The sequence below is a fragment of the Balaenoptera musculus genome, chromosome 19, assembly GCF_009873245.2.
Source record: "Balaenoptera musculus isolate JJ_BM4_2016_0621 chromosome 19, mBalMus1.pri.v3, whole genome shotgun sequence".
Classification (NCBI taxonomy): domain Eukaryota; kingdom Metazoa; phylum Chordata; class Mammalia; order Artiodactyla; family Balaenopteridae; genus Balaenoptera; species Balaenoptera musculus.
This window is the reverse complement of record NC_045803.1, coordinates 30,707,383-30,726,979: the sequence shown is the minus strand read 5'-3', so window position 1 is coordinate 30,726,979 and position 19,597 is coordinate 30,707,383. Positions and strand designations below refer to the sequence as shown.

At 41.2% G+C, this 19,597-nt stretch overlaps 1 long non-coding RNA gene across 1 annotated transcript; it reads left to right on the top strand.

Annotated features, from left to right (window-relative positions):
- The first annotated feature begins 218 nt into the window (after nucleotides 1-218).
- Nucleotides 219-4,990, top strand: LOC118885717. Its single transcript, XR_005017545.1, has 3 exons — nucleotides 219-820; nucleotides 1,065-1,199; nucleotides 4,680-4,990. It is a non-coding gene; the product is annotated as an uncharacterized LOC118885717 (long non-coding RNA).
- Nucleotides 4,991-19,597: the final 14,607 nt, after the last annotated feature.

Genomic DNA, 19,597 nt, shown 5'->3' with positions numbered 1-19,597 from the left:
TCGTTTCTGTGCGAGGGCTTTCTCTAGTTGCGGCAAGTGGGGGCCACTCTTCATTGCCGTGTGCGGGCCTCTCACTATCGCAGCCTCTCTTGTTGCGGAGCACAGGCTCCAGACGCGCAGGCTCAGTAGTTGTGGCTCACAGACCCAGTTGCTCTGCGGCATGTGGGATCTTCCCAGACCAGGGCTCGAACCCGTGTCCCCTGCATTGGCAGGTGGATTCTCAACCACTGCACCACCAGGGAAGCCCTTATCTTTAATTTTTATTCCTCTGTATGGTATGTGTCTTTATTCACTGGCTGCCTTCATAATTTCCTTTGTCTCTGGTTTTCAGCAGCTTGTATATAATATGCCTATGGTGTGGGAGTACTTTTGGTAGGGGAGCACTTATCCTGCTTGATGTTCTTTGAATGTCTTGAAACTGTTGTTTGGTATCCGTCATTCATTTTGGAATATTCTCATGTATTATTTCTCCTTATTTTTTCTTCCTGGGATGCCAATTACACACAGGTTAGACCTTTTGTTATTATACCATATCTCTTGGATGTTCTGTTGTGTTTTTCCACCCACTCTCTATCCTTCCCCACTGTTCTGCAATCCATGCCAGAATTGTTATAAATCCAGTTTCCACAGATGTGAGGGTCTGACTGAAGAAACTTCATTGCTGTTCTCCTCTTATTCTCCAAATCCTTGTGGGTTTATCCCTTTAAAAGATTGTTTTCTGCCATTTTAGCGGTCTTGGGATGGAGTGAAAGTAGACGCACATAGTCAATCTACCATCTTTACCTGGAAGTCAAGCGTGAATTTCATTATTTAAATTAAGGTTAGTGGTGGTAAGGAACTAAATTTCCTATTATCTTTGAAATAAATCAATCTATTATATCATATTTTCTAATTTTAAAGGACTTTTGCATTCTCCAAAAGAAAAGAATCACAAATAATAATAGCTAACATTTATTATACACTTATCATGTGTTAAGTGTTGTAAATGCTGCTACTGTATTAACTAATTTCATTCTCACAACAGCTTTATACTATAGACATCCTTATTTTTTTCATTTTTACAGATGAAGATAAACTGAGGCACAGAAGATTAAGTAATTTTTCCAAAGATTCAGAAATAGAAAATGACAGAACTTGGCTCCTTAACCACCATATGTATTCTGACTACCTCCAACAAATTGGAAGATGGTGACTTTTAGGTAATACCTTTGTCTTTGGTCTCTGCAATCCTTCGTGTACTACTGTTACCTCTCCAAGAGTCTTAATCTATGAATCAGTAAGTACATATTCAGTGCCTGTTATGCTACCAGAATTGTTTTGTTCACTGTGGAGGTATAAAGAAATACAGCAGGGCTGCTTCCTTCAGGGAGTTTACATCTCTCTAAGAGAAGGCCCCCACTAGTCTGAAAATAAGCTTAATGGTACAAAGTGGCACCATCATTCAGGAAAATGAAAGCTTCATTTGATCTGGGTGCTCAGAAACCATGAAAAACTCATTAAAAACACTGATGGTTATTCAAGAGTGTACTTAGCTTCTGGCTTACCCATGCTACCTTTCACTTCTCCCTTTACCTCTTTTTTTGTAGTCTAATTTTAGCTACTGTACTGTTTATAAATATTTCTTCCGCAGAGCAAATTAAGAGGATTGTTTATAAGCTCAAAAGATCTTTGTAAAAGTGTAAAGTGGGAAGAGTCTCAAATTCTTGGTCACAGTGATATATAGACATACCTTTTATTCCAACTACCTTCTTTCCCTGTCAAGATGGATAACTGAGAATGAACATGTATTAACATTAGGTGTTCTCTAGTATTTCTGGAATGGCTGTGAGTAAACAAAGGGTTGATAAATGCAATATTATCTTTAGATTGGCTAGCACAGGGACTGACTCCTAATAGATACCTAACAAATATTTATTGTTTCATGGATTGAATGAATGAAATTAAATCCTAAGGTGAATCTTTTTTAGACAATGAAGAAAATCCTCATGAGTTTGTATTTTAATTTGAAGGAATTTTCCTAATGCAGTGCACATCAACATGTCTTAGGGAGAAAGTTGTCGTCGTTGATCCATTATCCTTACCTGGAAGCTCTTCAGGATTAAGGGACGGGATTCACTCATAGCTTATGACCACTCCCTCCCTGGGGCAGTACCTAGAATTTGTTGGATGGAAATATTTGTTGGATGGAAAGTGAATCATTTGACAGTATCTGGTTTGAGGCTGAAGGAAGTCTAAGTGCTCTATAACCACCTATCCCAACAGTAGGTTCTACACAAAACTAACAGTAACAATAGAACAAATTTTCAGGAAAAACTTGGTAATGTAGTAGTCAGACCATGTACTTTTTTCTTTGGTGTTTTTATTTATTTTTATTTTTTTCAATTATTGGAGATATATATATATATTTTACATCTTTATTGGAGTATAATTGCTTTACAATGTTGTGTTAGTTTCTGCTGTACAACAAATTGAATCAACTATATGTATACATACATCCCCTTATCCCCTCCCTCTTGAACCTCCCTCCCACCCTCCCTATCCCACCCCTCTAGGTCGTCACAAAGCATCGAGCTGATCTCCCTGTGCTATGCGGCTGCTTCCCACTAGCCATCCATTTTACATTTGGTAGTGTGTATATATGTCAATGCTACTCTCTCACTTCGTCCCAGCTTCCCCTTCCCCCCTGTGTCCTCAAGTCCCTTCTCTATGTCTGCGTCTTTATTCCTGCCCTGCCACTAGGTTCATCAGTACCATTTTTTTACATTCCATATATATGGGTTAGCGTACGGTATTTGTTTTTCTCTTTCTGACTTACTTCACTCTGTATGACAGGTCCATCCACCTCATTACAAATAACTCAATTTCGTTCCTTTTTATGGCTGAGTAATATTCCATTGTATATATGTGCCACATCTTCTTCATCCATTCATCTGTCGATGGACATTTTGGTTGCTTCCATGTCCTGGCTATTGTAAATAGCGCTGCAATGAACATTGTGGTACATGTATCTTTTTGAATTATGGTTTTCTCAGGCTAAATGCCCAGTAGTGGGATTGCTGGATCATATGGTAGTTCTATTTTAGTTTTTTAAGGAACCTCCATACTGTTCTCCATAGTGGCTGTATCAATTTACATTCCCACCAACAGTGCAGGAGGGTTCCCTTTTCTCCACACCCTCTCCAGCATTTATTGTTTCTAGATTTTTTGGTGATGGCCATTCTGACCGGTGTGAGGTGATAACCTCATTGTGGTTTTGATTTTCATTTCTCTAATGGTTAATGATGTTGAGCATCTTTTCATGTGTTTCTTGGCCATCTGTATGTCTTCTTTGGAGAAATGTCTATTTAGGTCTTCTGCCCATTTTTGGATCGGGTTGTTTGTTGTTGTGATATTGAGCTGCATGAGCTGCTTGTATATTTTGGAGATTAATCCTTTGTCCATTGCTTCATTTGCAAATACTTTCTCCCATTCTGAGGGTTGTCTTTTCGTCTTGTTTATGGTTTCCTTTGCTGTGCAAAAGCTTTTAAGTTTCCTTAGGTCCCATTTGTTTATTTTTGTTTTTATTTCCATTACTCTAGGAGGTGGGTCAAAAAGGATCTTGCTGTGATTTATGTCATAGAATGTTCTGCCTACATTTTCCTCTAAGAGTTTTATAGTCAGACCATGTACTTTGAAACCAAGCAGACCTAGAGTCTAGTCCCATCTCTACCACATAGGAGCTAGCCGTGTGACCTCAGGAAGTTGTTCAACCTCTCCAAGTCTCAATTTCCCAATCTTTCAGTTTGGAGCAGTAACAGTATTTCATATGTTTGTTGTGAGGATTGAATAAGATACTCCACACTGTGACCAACTACAGGAAGTGCTCAACAAATGGTAAATAAATAGTTATTATTCTACCGAGATTTCAGGAGATGAGGCTGTGGCCATTTTGATCTGTAACGAATCCTGACAAAAGTGGGGAAATCTAAAACAGAGATACCTATATGCTTCCTGTGTTTGTCTTTTCTTGCTTCAGGAATTTTGAGTGGCGTTTGTTTGACTATATGAGTATGTGGAAAGAGGTGCAATAGGACAGGAGCTAGAAATTCTTTCTACTTTTAGAGAAATGCCCTCTACCAAGGATTTATGCTAACAGGACCCCATAGGCCCACCCTGTCAGCTGAGGATGAAAACAGCCAGAGACAATGGAATATGACACAGTAATGCGTTCTCATTTGTCAGGTGTCAGCTTGCCGATATGGTCTAAGGATATGGTGTTCAGTAATTCCTAGAAATTGGTAATAATGATACCATTTACACAGCAGCTCCTCTGGCAGTTTTCAAAGCACTTCCACATACACCATCTGATTTAATTTCCACCACAATGCTATGAGGAACCTGAAATAAATATTATCATTCCCATTTTATAGATGAGTAAATACATTCTGAGAAGCAAAATGATCATGCCCAAGGTCACATAGCTGCTCAGTAATCAACTTCAGACTTGAACCTGAGTTCTCACTCTGGGATCATTATTTTTTTTCCATGAAACAAACAGCTTGTTTTTTCTACATAATCCATCTCGTATTTTGAATATTAAGTGTGCTTGCACCCATGCTAGACCCTTAAGAATTGTGTTTATAAGATCATTTAGTAATCAGTAGCAGCAGCTAACCTTGTGTGTCTTTTTCGTCCAACAGGGAACAAAGTTTGTCATCCTGATGCACCAGGTCTTTAATGATGTCAATAAAGAAACAGCCCACCCTTTGGTTAAAAGACTCTGAGCCTTCAAGGACCACTGGTTATCCAGAGGAAGCCATGGTTATTCTGGTGAAGCACGAGGCCACGGTCGTTTTGATCAGTCACTCAATGGAGGGTCCAAAGCTTAAGCAGAATAAACTCAGGACAGACAACACTGGAACTCTGGGAGTGTAACCTCACCAGCAGATGAGGTAGTGATGGATGACTCCTGACTGTGGAGTCCTTTTCATCTCTCAATTTATATTCTGAGTTGTTACCTAGAATAAATCCTACTGTTTCTAATTAATGCACTCATTGTCTTTGTTTTGAATGGAAAAGGGAAAAAATGTGTTTATACCCCTGCTAGCAGCATACAAAGTATGCCTGAAGTGGAATATCTTTCTCCATCATGAATAACATTAATCTTTGCAGTTCCCCAAGGTAACTAATTGCTGTATAGTTGAATTTCTGTTTGTATGGATGGGTGAGTTTCCAGGTGACAATTTGTTGCAGGAAGAATTCTCTCCAGAACCATTCTTAAGATTATTGTCAAATTCTTTAATCAAGAATGAGAATCCAGGGAATTCTGTGGCAGTCCTGTGGTTAGGACTCCGCACTCTCACTGCCAAGGGCCCGCCCGGGTTCAGTCCCTGGTCGGGGAACTAAGATCCCACAAGCTGTGCAGTGTGGCCAAAAAAAAAGAATGAGAAGCCAAACTGGTTAGGCTAAATACACAGACAACCAGTTGACAACAGGCTGAGCTCATCCTTCCTGGATTCTTAATTGTCAGAGAGAATTGATGGATAAAGCTACAGAGGGCTTGTCGTCCATTACAAATCTTCTAACGGGAGGGGAGCCGCCACGCCACAGTTTCCTTCTATCCTGAGCCTGTCTTGTGTTGTTCCAAGATCGTGAGTATGAGATGCCTGCACACACCCATGCCCTCTGACGAGATGATGACGGTGATAGTGAACCTGAGGATGCCACACCACTGTGCCATATTCTCGGAAGAACCCAGTTTTGTTCCAACAACAATTTTCAGTGAAAAGAATCATCACATTTTGCACATTCCCTTACAAGGGCTTGGAGAGATTACATCCCTTGTTCAAGGTCACACAGTTATTAAATGGCAAAGTAGGAATTTGAGCCTGGGTCTGTCTGCCCCCAACCCTAGGCTTTCAAGCGTCAGCCTCACTGTCTCTACCGTGATAATGGCCTCCCTGTGGTAACTGTTAGAGGCTGGAAAATGTGGGCCTGAGAGAACTTTTTTTTTTTTTTTAATATATCATGCACATATGGCTAGAGATACATTTTATTTATTTGTTTATTTATTTATTTTTGGCTGTGTTGGGTCTTCGTTTCTGTGCTAGGGCTTTCTACAGTTGCGGCAAGCGGGGGCCGCTTCATCGCGGTGCGCGGGCCTCTCACTGTCGCGGCCTCTCTTGTTGCGGAGCACAGGCTCCAGACGCGCAAGCTCAGTAGTTGTGGCTCACGGGCCCGGTTGCTCCGCGGCATGTGGGATCCTCCCAGACCAGGGCTCGAACCCGTGTCCCCTGCATTGGCAGGCAGATTCTCAACCACTGCGCCACCAGGGAAGCCCCTGAGAGAACTTTTAAATATGAAATAACTCTTTGCCTACTGAGATTCTTATTTTTAAAAACCCAGAGGAAGATTATATTAATATATTTATTTAACATTTATGTACAATATTTACATTTACAAAATGCTTTATAGTAGAACAGAATGGGCAGAAATATTTATTGGGGCATATAATTTGTCTTTTCTTTCATATTCATTTATTCCTTTGATTTATATCAAATGTTCTCCACTTGGTCTTCTGAGATCATGTACAATGGTAACAAATTTAAAATAAGATTAATAAAAGATTATTTTGTATCACTCCTAGGGAAAACGGAGCAGGGCCATGCCATTCTCTGTTCTTGATAAATGTTATGCAAAAGCGCATTATATCGTCCCCAGCATACTGTCTGTAGCACCAGCTGTGCTTGCTCATGGCGCTTTGAAACTCTATTTGGCTCTTATTCCTCATTTATTTTGTGGTATTCATGTCTGCCGTTCAGCTGGTGGGGGTACTCCACATTTTGGATAATAAACTGCTGTGGGCAGCATCTGAAGAGGCCGCACTCTGGCCTTTCTTCATTGATCACCAAGCCAGAAGCCTCTGCAGAGTTTTCTTGCTGATGATTCCATCTGCCTGGAAATCTTTCTTCCCCTGATGGTCCCATAACTGCTACCTTCCTTCACTCGGGCCTGAAATCAAACGGCACCTTCCCCAAGAGGCCTGCGTTGATCCCAGATCCCAAAGAATCACAGCCCCCATCAGTGTATCCTGGCATGCTCTTTTATTTTCTCTTTAGCACATAAGACTATTAAGAGCCCTAGCATTCCAGCGTTTGGTAAGAATAGATAAAAATATATATATTGATAAGCTAATATTTCGTCACTTTAAGTTGCTATGATCTGCTTTAAAATTAATCTTTTAAGGAATCTCTTTAATGCGAAGTACTCTGAAGGTTTAGAATACACTCCTTGTCTTTTTAGACTCAGATCGTTATTCTGGAGGGCATGCCAATATATGGCTAGGGGCAAATGCCCATGTTTGGTTACCTTACAGCTTCTAAATCTAAATAACTTGTGTGTATAATCAGTAGGTTAAACATCTACTCTCAGAAAAAATGTTTTTCTCATCCTTGTGTATGTGTGTGTGAAAATTTATTTTTTCTTTAAAGAATTGAAGGTAGAGTGCCTCACTAAACTGTGGTTTAGAAAGACAAGTGTAGAGGCCTGCCCTGGGAGGGAGGGTTGGGGGACAGGCAGATTGGGTAAGCGGTTCTCCACCCCGGCTGTACGTTACTAATAATGATCTATCCTACCAACCAGGACCAATCAAATCAGGGTCTTGGAGGGTGCGCCCAGGCACTAGTGTTTTCTATACTGTGCCAGGCGAGCTGATGTGCAGCCAGGGGTGAGAACCACCGGTCCAGCAGGCTGCTGTAGTCCAGTCTTGAGAAAAGGGAGTCACCAGGACAGTCGTTGTCAGCCCTGCCTTCCCCACGCCTGCCAGGTAGAGGCGCCTGATTCTCATCCCGCTCTGACCGAACCTGGAAAGAACCTCGGATCCCCCTCTCTGCTGGCGGTTTCCAGAACTGGTCTTGCTATCTTCAACAGTGTTCAATGAGCCTAGCGGTGCCACCACGGCACCCTCTCCTCCTTTCTGGTCTCCTGTTACGATTTCCCTTTTTTTTTTTTTCTGCCGCACTGCGTGCCTTGCAGGGTCTTAGGCCTTAGTTCCCCAGCCAGGGATTGCACCCCGGCCCTCGGCAGTGAAAGCTCGCAGTCCTAACCACTGGACCGCCAGGGACTTCCCCTGTTTCGATCTCCTGATTGGTTTCCAGCTGCCCTCCTGAACCCTCAGCCCAAACCTTTTCCGACTCCTCTGTGCCCGGCTACTCTTTGCTTAGCTCCTGCTGACTTCCTATTCATGGACTCAGGGCCTTATTCCCTATGTCCAAGCCACCAGCTGGGGTCTGGCTTCCAACAGATTGAACCACCCAGAATCACAGTGGAGGCTCCCTCCTGACTCATCCCAGCCTGGCAAACTCAGCAGCTGCCAAAGCCCCAGTGGGACAATCTCCTTGAACATGGCCCCTCAACAAGGCCTCTGAATTCCTAGAGAAATAAACTCCACGCCCTTAGCAGGAGGCTGTGCAAAGCTATGTGCAAGGGGGCCTGAACACAGGGAGGGGTGAAAAATGGGGGCCAATGAATGCAGTCAGCCAACCGCAGATGGGAAGCAAATAAGGGAGATACTGACTGAGCATTTCTGGGAAAGAAGCAAAAATTGTGTGAACATCAGCTCTACAGGGAGTTTAATTTGATCTGAGGTGAAAATAGGTGACAAAATGACAATTGTGATCGTGTTGCCATGAAGCATCCAAAAGTTCGGCAACTTGGATGCGAGTCGAGAAAGGTATATGAATTATTTAGACAAGCTAATAATGGCAACTTGAGTGCTGCTCACAAGCATGAACCAGGGGAGAGAACGGGCTTGGATGAGATCCTGGCAAAGACTGGGGGGTCCGCCGTGCAAAGCTGCTTCCTCCCAGGAAAGGAACGGGGGAGTCAGGGCTAGAGCGACCGTAGTGTGGTTCCTGGGAGCCTCTGTGGACTCGGTTGTACGACGTACACTCAGTTCATCCCTTTGCTTCTGGCACAGCAGCCTCAACTCTCTGAATTTCCTCTCCTCCAGGCACCTGGGTGGATTATACCTCCCTGCCCCTTTGAAATATGAGAGGAAGTGTCATATGTCACTTCCTTGTGGAAGCCACCACTGTATTTTTTTGGTGTCCTCTTTTCCTGTGACAATGAATTGTCAACCTTGCATTGAGATGGTGACATCAAAAAATGGTAGCCTTGGGTCCCTGGGTGACTAAATGAAACACAGCCACCTGCTGACTCACAAATGGACAAATAACGTGAAAGAGACATAAACCTTTATTGTGTTAAGCCACGGAGCATCAGGGGTTGTTATTACTGCAGCAGAGCCTAGCCTGTCCTGACGACTGCAAGGACTTTCCCCATGAACGTGCCCCTGTTAACTCTCTAGAACTTTTGCTTACCTCCAACCTGGTAGAGTAGAAGGAACCGGTTTTTATCACTGAGAGGGGGAAAAAGTTTCTGGCATTACCCTTCTGTGCTCCTCTAAGGTGGATGGACTCAAGGGAATGGAGAATGGAAGAGAACTAATGTTTGTTGATTTCCTACTCTGCACCAGGCACCATGCTGGTGCTCTGCATGCAGCCAGTCTTTAGAACAGTATAGTTAGAGGATTTTGATTTTTATATTATTGATAAGGAAGAAGAGCTCAAAAGAGGTTACATTGCTTGTCTATAAATCTAGCTAGGAGATGACAGAGCCAGGAGAAGAACTGAAGTCCATCTGACTACAAAACCTATGTTCTTTTCTTGTAAAATAAATATACAAGTAATGAGCTTTTAACCCCTGATAGCCTGTTAGTGTTTTTCTCCAGACCATAATCTCTTTGGAATAATCTTTAGTTAGATCAAGCTATTATTCTTAGAATTATTTTCTTTTTTATTTCACTCAGATTTGTTTTTACTGATCTTTGACACCTGAGGTGCTACAAATCTGCATGTTTGTTTAAACTCCAACCAAACGCACTCATGTTTAAGTTGGAATATCATCACCAGGATGTCTGGAAATTCTTCCACCGTGGCTACAGGTTTTTTAAAAATGTGAGGTTTGCCCTTTCTGGCAAGGATCTTGGAGGAGGGAAATAGAATGAGATGAGATGTGGAGGGAGAAGGTTTATTTGTAAAGAGGAGAGCATGAAGGCTGTACTCAGTTACCAGAGGCCCTTTAGTACGTGGGATCTTTTCAGCTATCTCTCCGTGATGCTTAGAAATATACGATCCATCTACTCCAGGAGATCCCTTGTGACTCCCGCTGGGCCTCACCAAAATAAGATGAAATCTCGATGCAAACCCACGACTCACCCTCTGATTCCCTTGGCTTTCAGAGCGCAGCCAAGCCGCCCCATTCAGAGTTCGGCAGAGGGCATGCCTTGGCCTGTATTCTCCAACTCACGACATGAATTCAGGATGGAGGGCCAGGATTTTTCTCAAGTGTAACAATATTAATTATCAAGTCACTTTAACACACGTGTGATGTATGTGTGCATTTATTTCACAGGAATGGTATAAAGATTAAATACTTAATGAATCCATTTTTCATATCAAGGATATATTTGCCCTGTGCCTAACTATATCTCTCCCTTCTGTTTCTCATGAGAAATATAGCTATCTTTATTATGTAATCAGTAATATATCATTCTTTCTAAGCAGGATCTAATTTTAGCAACAAGATGAATGGCCCGGGAATGTATTCCACTGCCCTCTGCAGAAAGGAATATATATCAGACCTGCTCAGGTGTGTGTCACTTCTTTATATTGGGAGCTTTCAAGCTCCCCAAGTGGCAGCCTGGGTTTTTCTGGCTGACAGCTCCAAGTTCTCTGTTATGGCTGCACAGACAGCATTAGGAAATGGCCATGTGTGAACAATAACCGGGCTTGCTCGCTCCAGCCAATGAGGGGTGTGGCTCTCCTGGGCCGAGGATTATTACACCAGCTAGAAAATGACCAATTGGGGCTTTAATTTATTTATGTGCAGGATCTGTTTGTATAGGACCATCCTCAGCTTCCCACCCACCACCTCCCATTTTTTCCCCTGATGCCTTTAAGCAGTGAAATTTCTTTAAAATGCAGGAATAATTCCAGTTTGACTAGCAGCATGAGGAATTAGTCAGTTTTTCTTGAGCTTTCAAGGAGAAAATGATCGTTTTCTTTCATGCTGCCTGTGAGTTTTATAGCTTCTTTTGCCCATTCATAGCACCTTGTATCTTGATAACATTTTAATTTTGAAGCTATTTTGAATTCATTTTTGAATTGATCTGTAGGAGAATCAAAGCAATACCTTATCTACATTTCAGATGTGAAAACTGAGGCTCAGAGAGGGTTAGTGATTTGTTCAGGTTTGGGGACATGGCCAACTAAAATGGAAAACTCCATATCACACGGTTGCCTATGCTTAATTTTTAATGATCTCTATATAAGATGGAAGATAAAAGTTAGAGATGTTTGCTTTTGCAACAATTGTATATGTGAAAATCTGAAATTCTCTGTGCAACTTCTGTATTTGCTGGCTCTACGATGTACTTTTCTCTCATCCTTGTGTCCCCCAAACTGGGATACAGCTGATAATCAATGGAGTATCATAATCTAATTGGTACTGTTTTTCCTTTCTTAGTGGTTGCAGCAGATTGACACTTAAAGTACCCCAAATCTTCACCCCTCTCTGTCTCCATGTCCTTCGTAAAGATGTCACTTTGCAACTCTCCCATCAGTCAAATCTATTTCCCTAAGCCTGGAAAATGGGTGGGCCTTATCTTTATTTGTTCCTGTAGAGGGCACTGTTGGTGCCCACCCATTCCCCTTGGCCCTTACTGCCTCCGCCTGCCTGACTTCCACAAGCACCTGCATTCTTTGCTTGAGGCTGTCTTTGCCTACTGTGATGGCTTAAAATATGTTCAGAGTCTTTGACATGCCTCCCTCCTCTCCCCTTGAATGTGGGCCAGGTTTCATGACTCGTCTCGCTTCTCTCAAATGGAAGGTTGGAGAGATAGTGTGACTTTCAAGAGGAGGTTATAAAGGCACTGTGGCTTCACTCTCGGATCACTCACTTTGCGGTAAACCCTATCTATACCTTGTCCTGAGGACATTCAAGCGGTCAAAGGAATTGAGACCTCCGGCTAAAAGCCAGCCCTGACTGGCCAGCCATGTGAGTGGATCATGTTAGAAACAGATCCTCCAGCCACAGTCCAGCCTTCAGATAATGAAAGTCTTGCCGATTTCTTAACTGCAGCCTCATGAGGAAACACAAGCCAGAACCAACCAGCTAAGCTATTCCAAAATCCCTGACCCTCACAAATAATATGAGATAATAAATATTTATGGTTGTATTAAGCCACTAAGTGTTGAGATAATTCATTGCACATCAGTATATAAATATATAAACTCATCCATGTGGCAAGCTGGAAAGGTTGGTAGATTACATTTTGGAAGCATCCCTCAACCAATGACATGCAGTAGTTTGTATAAATACCACAGCTTCCTCATGCCTTGTAGATCACTGAACTCCCAGAGTTTCCCCAGGGGAAACTCCATTTGCCTGGGATAGTAACTGGATTGATAACACCCTTTATTGACTACTTTCCCTCCCCTAACTTCTTCATGTCCCTACTGGTGTTTCCTTCACCTCCCATATTAATTACTTGTTGTTAAAGCCTTGTCTCATTACCTACTTTTTTGGGGGAGGGAGGATGCAAACTAGGTCAATTCCACATAACCAGTTGCCAAATCCTGTGTATTTTTAATTTGAAATTATATTTCCATGGTTGCAGTTCAATAGCACCAACCTGACCTAATGCAAACAAACAAACAAAAAAAGCAGAAAGGAACCCTCCCACTTCACACATATATGAATGTTGGTGAAAATATACCCCTCCTCAATTTTTAATACAATTTATTTATTTATTTATTTAAATTTATTTATTTATTTTTGGCTGCATTGGGTCTTCGTTGCTGTGCGCAGGCTTTCTCTAGCTGTGGTGAGCAGGGGCTACTCTTCGTTGCAGTGCGCGGGCTTCTCATTGCGGTGGCTTCTCTTGTTGCGGAGCACGGGCTCTAGGCACACAGGCTTCAGTAGTTGTGGCTTGCGGGCTCTAGAGCGCAGGCTCAGTAGCTGTGGCGCACGGGCTTAGTTGCTCCGCGGCATGTGGGATCTTCCCAGACCAGGGCTCGAACCCATGTCCCCTGCATTGGCAGGCGGATTCTTAACCACTGTGCCACCAGGGAAGTCCTTTAATACAATTTAAAACTCAAAACTAGGAAAGAAAAATCGTCAAGTGCCAAGAACAAAGAGAATACTCAGAGTTACAGTGATAAGAGGGAGGTGAAATGAAACTGCTCACATGTGAAACAGGAGGAGAGAGAGACCTTAGCAGCTGAAGCTTTGAAGCTCTGTGAGCAGGATTATGTAGGTCTGAGCTCTGAGACCATAATCAGGAACCAGGCTACCTGCATAAAGCCAAGGGTCCTGAAGAGATTATCTAGTATCCTCTGAATCGGGAACTAGAGGAAACTTGTGCTAGCCTAGGGGAACTTCAGGAAAGCATCTAATTTTCTTGGGGCTGTGAAAGTAATAGGAATCACCAAAAAAAAAGGGGGGAAATTTGTTCCACAAGTTGTATGAGGCCTGAATTCTGATTACTCATGTACTACGGGGACCCCAAACTAAGAAATTATCCTAAAACCTTGTCCAGAATTGGTAAGTGTAAAAATGCCCCAAAAGGATGTTTTAGGGCATATGAAAATTCTGTGGCCTCTCCTTTCAATCTCATCTCTTTAAGGAAGAGTTTACGGAAAGAGAAAAAGAGAAATGAAAAAAAAAGAAATCATAGAAGAAAGCCAACCACAATGCAATGGAGCCAGCAGATGAACAAATGGGAGAACTTGTACTTCAAGAACTGGAAATAATAGAACAACCATCTAAAAAAGACTTTAAAATAAGTAAAAACAAAAAACATTTCAAGACATGGAGAAAAGAATAGTAGTCACAAACCAAGAATAAAACTATTTGAAAAAGGGCAGATTTGGGGAAAAAATTCTAAAAATGAAAAATATAGTAATTGAAATAAAAACTTAATAGACCAGTTGGACTGTAAGGTAGAGGTGGCTGATGAAGGGTTAAGTGAATTGGAAGACACATTGCAGGAAATCACCCAGAATATAACACACAAGATAAAGAGATGAAAAATATGAAAGTTGATCAAATGAGCAGGTCCTACGTATGTCTATTAAGAGTTCCAAATGGAAAAAAAAAGGGAGTTAGAAGCAAATAGATAGTAGTCAATGATTTCCCTTATCTAAGACATGAGTCTTTAAAGAAGCACACCAGGCCTCATGCAGTATAACTAAAAACAAACCTATTTTTAAACACTAGTTCAACTGCAAAGTATCAACCTTAAAAACTACCAGAGAGAAACACAAATTTACCTCAAATGAATGACATTTAGACTGAGGGCATACGTCTCAAAGCAAAAATAGCTGGCAGAACACAGCTGTTGTGTTATAAATGTAGTTACAAATGCACAGGAATAATGCATTTAACTTGCTTAGAAAAAAACTGTCTTTCCAGAATGAAAGTAAAATAAAGTCAATTTCAGACACAAATGACTATTTTGGCCAGTAGTACTTTGGCATGTTGTATATGAAGATTTACTTTGGCAAGAAAGAATATTACCTTGAAAAGAAGAAGTGGGATGCAAGAAGTATTTTTAAAATGGATAAATATGTTGGTAAATATAAACAAACACTTGATAATACAAATTAAAATGCCTATGTGTTTAAAAATAAGGGGAAAATAAATTTGTAAGTATAAAACCATGGAACATGGGAGAGCAGATCAGAGTTAAAGCATATGTTATTTAGAAGGAGGTAAGTGATATTGATTAATTCTAGACTTCAGTTTAGGTGTGAATATGAATATAACGGTAGCCATAACAGAATAGAAATGGAATGCATAATTTGCATACAAGTAGAAGAAAAATATAAAAACATGAACTGGAATACTATCCACCAAATCATGATAGTAGCTTCCTCTTGGGAGAGAGAAGAGGCGATGGCCACCAGGAGGGGCTGGGACAGGGGGTAAAGGAAACGTCAACTTTATCTGAAATGGTCTACATTTTTAAAACATTTAGAAACAAGCCTTTTTGTCCCCTTTGCCTCTGGGATATGTTCAGGATTTTCCCTGATATTCAAGGTCCCTCGTAACCTGCCTCTGTTTTTCAGCCAGCTTAGCTCCCTCTCCACCTCTCAACACATATTTTCTATTTCCATCAGGCCAGTCTCCCCATTTTTTCATAATCCTTGGCTTATTTTAGGATTCCTGTCTCTGTTGTCCAAATCCTGCCGGTCCTTAAACACCCTTCTTCCTATCACCCAGTATTGACAACAGCAAATAGGACTGTCTGTAGCACATAATACATAATTACATTCTGTTTAGCTCTCTCTTATTTGTATGTAACTATCTTATGTTTATGTCTTCTATTTCCTTTTAATTGCCTTCTTTTATTCAGTATTTAATGTAAAAGATCATAGAATCTCAGAGGTCAAGAACTGTGGTGTTTATGATACCCTGCCCTGAAATCCCTCATGGCATGTTCCACAGCTAAACACATTGTAAAGAATGTATTTGGTAAATTGAAAGCAGTCCCTCTGATGGAAAGGCAATAAGAAAAGAAAATGAACAAGCAAGTTTTGATCATTCTTTGGTGGATAAATTGCACCGACTAAACAATAATAAAAGTCACTTATTTCAAAGTTATTGATTAATCTCAGTGATCTGGAATGTATTTGAGATTCAGAAAAAGTTGGTTAAAAACATGTGCTTTGGTGTCAGACAGATCAGTTTAACCATGTGATTACTGTCTTTATGAATAGGCAACCTAACTAGTTTGAGTCTTAATTTCTTCATGGGTAGAAAGGGAAAATAGTTCTTGCATGGAAGTCACCTAGCTCAGCACGTGGAACATAGTAAAAGAACTCAGTAAACGTGACCTGGGATTATTATTACCTAAAATATGTAAACCCAAAGCCATGCATGAGATAACTCAGTTCTCTCCCATCCGGCTGCCAGCCCATGACAGAATTGCATTTATCTGCCCTCTAGAAGTTAAGTGTGGCCTTGCTATTTATGTTTGCCAATAAAATGTAAGCATAAAGACATATTTCATTTCCTACAGAATTTGTAAGACCTACTAAACAATTCATCACTTCACCTTCCCCTATATGGGGAAGCACATGTTGAGATGGAGCCTCTGCCAGCCTGGGTCCCTGAATGACCATGTTGAGGAGAGCTCTCCTGCAACCCAAGTGGACACATAAAATGAATGAGAAACAAGCTTTTGTTGTGTTAAACCCCCTGAGATTTTGGAGTTTTTTGTTCCTGCGCAAAACCTAGCCCATCCTGACTAATATAATGCATTAAAAGTTGTAGTTTCCCCCCGTCCCCCTCTCCCCAAAAAATCTACCCAAAGCCATACTTTAGAACTCATTTGCTCTTATTTAAAACACTTCTTTCCAACTTGTTTATGTGGTTTCCCATCTCACAGGATGTTTAGAGCAAAATATTAGAGGCGATGTCACCAGAGGTAGGCACTCACCCCAACGAGAAGGGAAAACTGTGATAAGAAGATAAGGAACTCAAAAAGCATTATGATCTGGGGCCATTTTGGATAGGTGGAATTAATGATGCTTACTAAAAAGGCTTTGAAGCCATCTCTGTATCGCAGCACTGCTTTTTCAGTTTATTACAGGCTCATTACATTTTTATTTTGCTTATTCATTTTCTTTACTTTATTGTACATTTAGTTTTTACTACACTTTTTTTTTTTTTTTAATGCTTACTATCTCCCAAGCATCATGCTGAACACTTTGAATGTGTAGCAGGTCACTTAACGCTCTCAGCCTCTCTCAGAAGCGGCAGGTTTTATCCCATCTCTGTGGCAGCACTCAGAGATTTGTAACTGCCGGAGGTTTCTTGGTCACTATGGCAGCATCAGTTTCACATGAACCCAGCCTGTCTGATCTCAAGAGTCCTTTCACCATCATGCCTCTCATGCATTAGCATAACACCGTAGGATGACCCTCAACAAAGGCTAAATTATGTTTCAGGAAAGTCTGTTTTAAAAGGCTGGGAGACATGTGTAACATTTTGGACATTTTTCTATAAAAAAAAAAAAAGATTCAACTTTAACAAGTGCTGGTGCTTCAAAGGCTAGAAAGCTTGGGTTATCAGGAAAAGCCACATGTGGGAAGCAGCTCTCTCTCTAACAGTGTGAGATAGATGAGACAGTCTTGAATTTCAATGATCTTATAAATGCAACAGGAATGATAAATATAAGTCTATTAAAGCTCTTTCATTTAGAACAAGGAATCTGTATTCTTTGACCATAGCACTTTTTTTTTTTACTGCAACTTTCAAACAGAAAAAGTTGCTGGCCACGGATGAGTCACTTCCTTGGTTCTTTACAATGTGAAGAGAAAGGACCCATGGTTGGGGGTGGGGAAGTTGGGGAGAAGGTGAATTTCTCTGCTGCTGTCCAAATGGTTGCCAGAGAGGCCCCAGTTTGCCATTTCATCTCTGTAGTTGTTTCCTTATGCGAAGGATGGCGGTTGACACCCAGGGGTCTTCGCCATAAATGAAAAGAGCAGAGAACAACCAAACTAGAAGCCCAGAGAAGTTTCCTGCATTGAGAGGCATTTGGCAGACAGCGTTTCTTGTTGGATAACAGAATCTCACTCCTCACTGCCAGAACGACATCTCTGGGGCTCAACTACCCTGCTCTGGAAACCTACATTGTCCCTACCTACCACAAACAAGGTTTCACTCTCCGTGGAAATTTGATTTTTGTTTTTATTTTTGTATGACCATTCAACAGGTAAGCAACATATTTGTCGTAGAACCGTAGCACTATTGTTTAAACATCACAGTGGCAATTTCAGTTCTCTGGAGGAGCTATTAAGAACGTAGGGTCCCTTCCCTGATCTGTGTTTTTGTCCCCCGTTACTGGGGGGTGCAGCATATTCACATACCTTCAGAGGGGTTCAGAGATGCCAGAAGGGGGGTGATTGCAAATGCTTACTATCAGGCTACTTCTGACAATTCCTAATGTAATCCATACACTACACATACATTCTAGTTATACAATTTATGAGGTATAACAAGGGGAGAGAAGTGAAGCTGGGATATAATTGTGACTGATGTGAAACAGACATGTAGAATGAATGGCCTTACAACATTTTCTTTGAAGTTTGTTAAAAGCAGTAAAGTGATATTCACTATAAGTGAAACCTGCTGTTACAGATATCCACTGGCTTGGGGAACATTTTCTTTTGACTTTATTTCTTGAATTTTAATTCGCCACTTGAAGTTTACAAAATTTTTTTTCTTTTGACGTGCAATGGAAGAGAAAGGGAATAAAAATTGTGGAGAACCTACTACGTGCTTATCCCATACCAGGCACTTGACATCAGGGCTGACTCACAAGCCACAGTAGGGCACAGAGCCTAGGGCCCACAGGAATGTTTTGGTTTCTTTTAAAGTCAGAAGAAAACAATGATATAATAATAATATATTATCAATTCATATAATAAAATTAAAATTTATTATAAAAATAATGAATATAACAATGAATCACACCTGGATTATATTTGTCTTTTAATCCTTTCTTTATGGAAGAAGGGGCCCCCAAAGGCAATGTGGCAAGGGCCCATGGATTCCATAATGTTGTGGCCCTGCTTGATAGAAATTATCACGTTTAATTCTCCTGAGTAAATCTGAAAGACTGGAAGACATGGAGAAACTGACATTTCAGAGACTTAAGAAGTTTTCCTAAGGTCCTAAAACTAGCAAGTGGTAGAGGCAGGTCTTAAGACTATTGTCTAATTCTTTCCACTGAAGAAGAGCTTAATGTATAGGTAATTCTACATTGGAACACCTGGCATTAGGAACGAAAAATGTCACTTATATATTTGGTACCAAAGAAATGAATGGAAAATCAGTTCTGAGGTTGGCATGTATTTTTCCATACATTATAGGAAGATGTCTAGAAATATATGTAACCCAGATGTCCCCAAGTTTACCAGCTTCAAGGTCAATACTTCTTTTCAATGCTCAAATAATAGTTTACACACCCACAGGAAGTCCGGCCTTGGTCCTATCACTATCGCCTTCCCATCTTTCTCTTGGGACCTGTGAAGACCACTTATGTGTTCCTCTAACCAGTCCTGGTTAATACTCAACGTCTCAGCAGACTGCTTCTCACAGCATTTGGGGCGTCACTTTTGGGGCAGATGGTCACAGCTCTCTCTTCACACATCAGTGCGTGCCCCTCTCTTTATTCCCCAGAACACAGCTAAGACAGAGCTGGGACTTTCAACCAGTTTTTACTGAAGTCTTGGGGGCATCAGTAGTACAACATGAAGGGGAACACTCGACTAATACCTAGGTCGACCAAGCATCCTAATTTGCCCAGAACTAAAGGAGTTCTCGGGAAACTTTAGTTTGAAAACTGTGTCAGTCCTGGGCAAACCTGGACAAGTTGTTCACCCTAAAGATGTCTCGTCTTGAACCCACAGCCCTGACTTACCTCACTTAGGGCTTCATCTTGGCTATTGGTCTATCTCCACTTGGCTAAGTTGGTTCTTCCCATCCC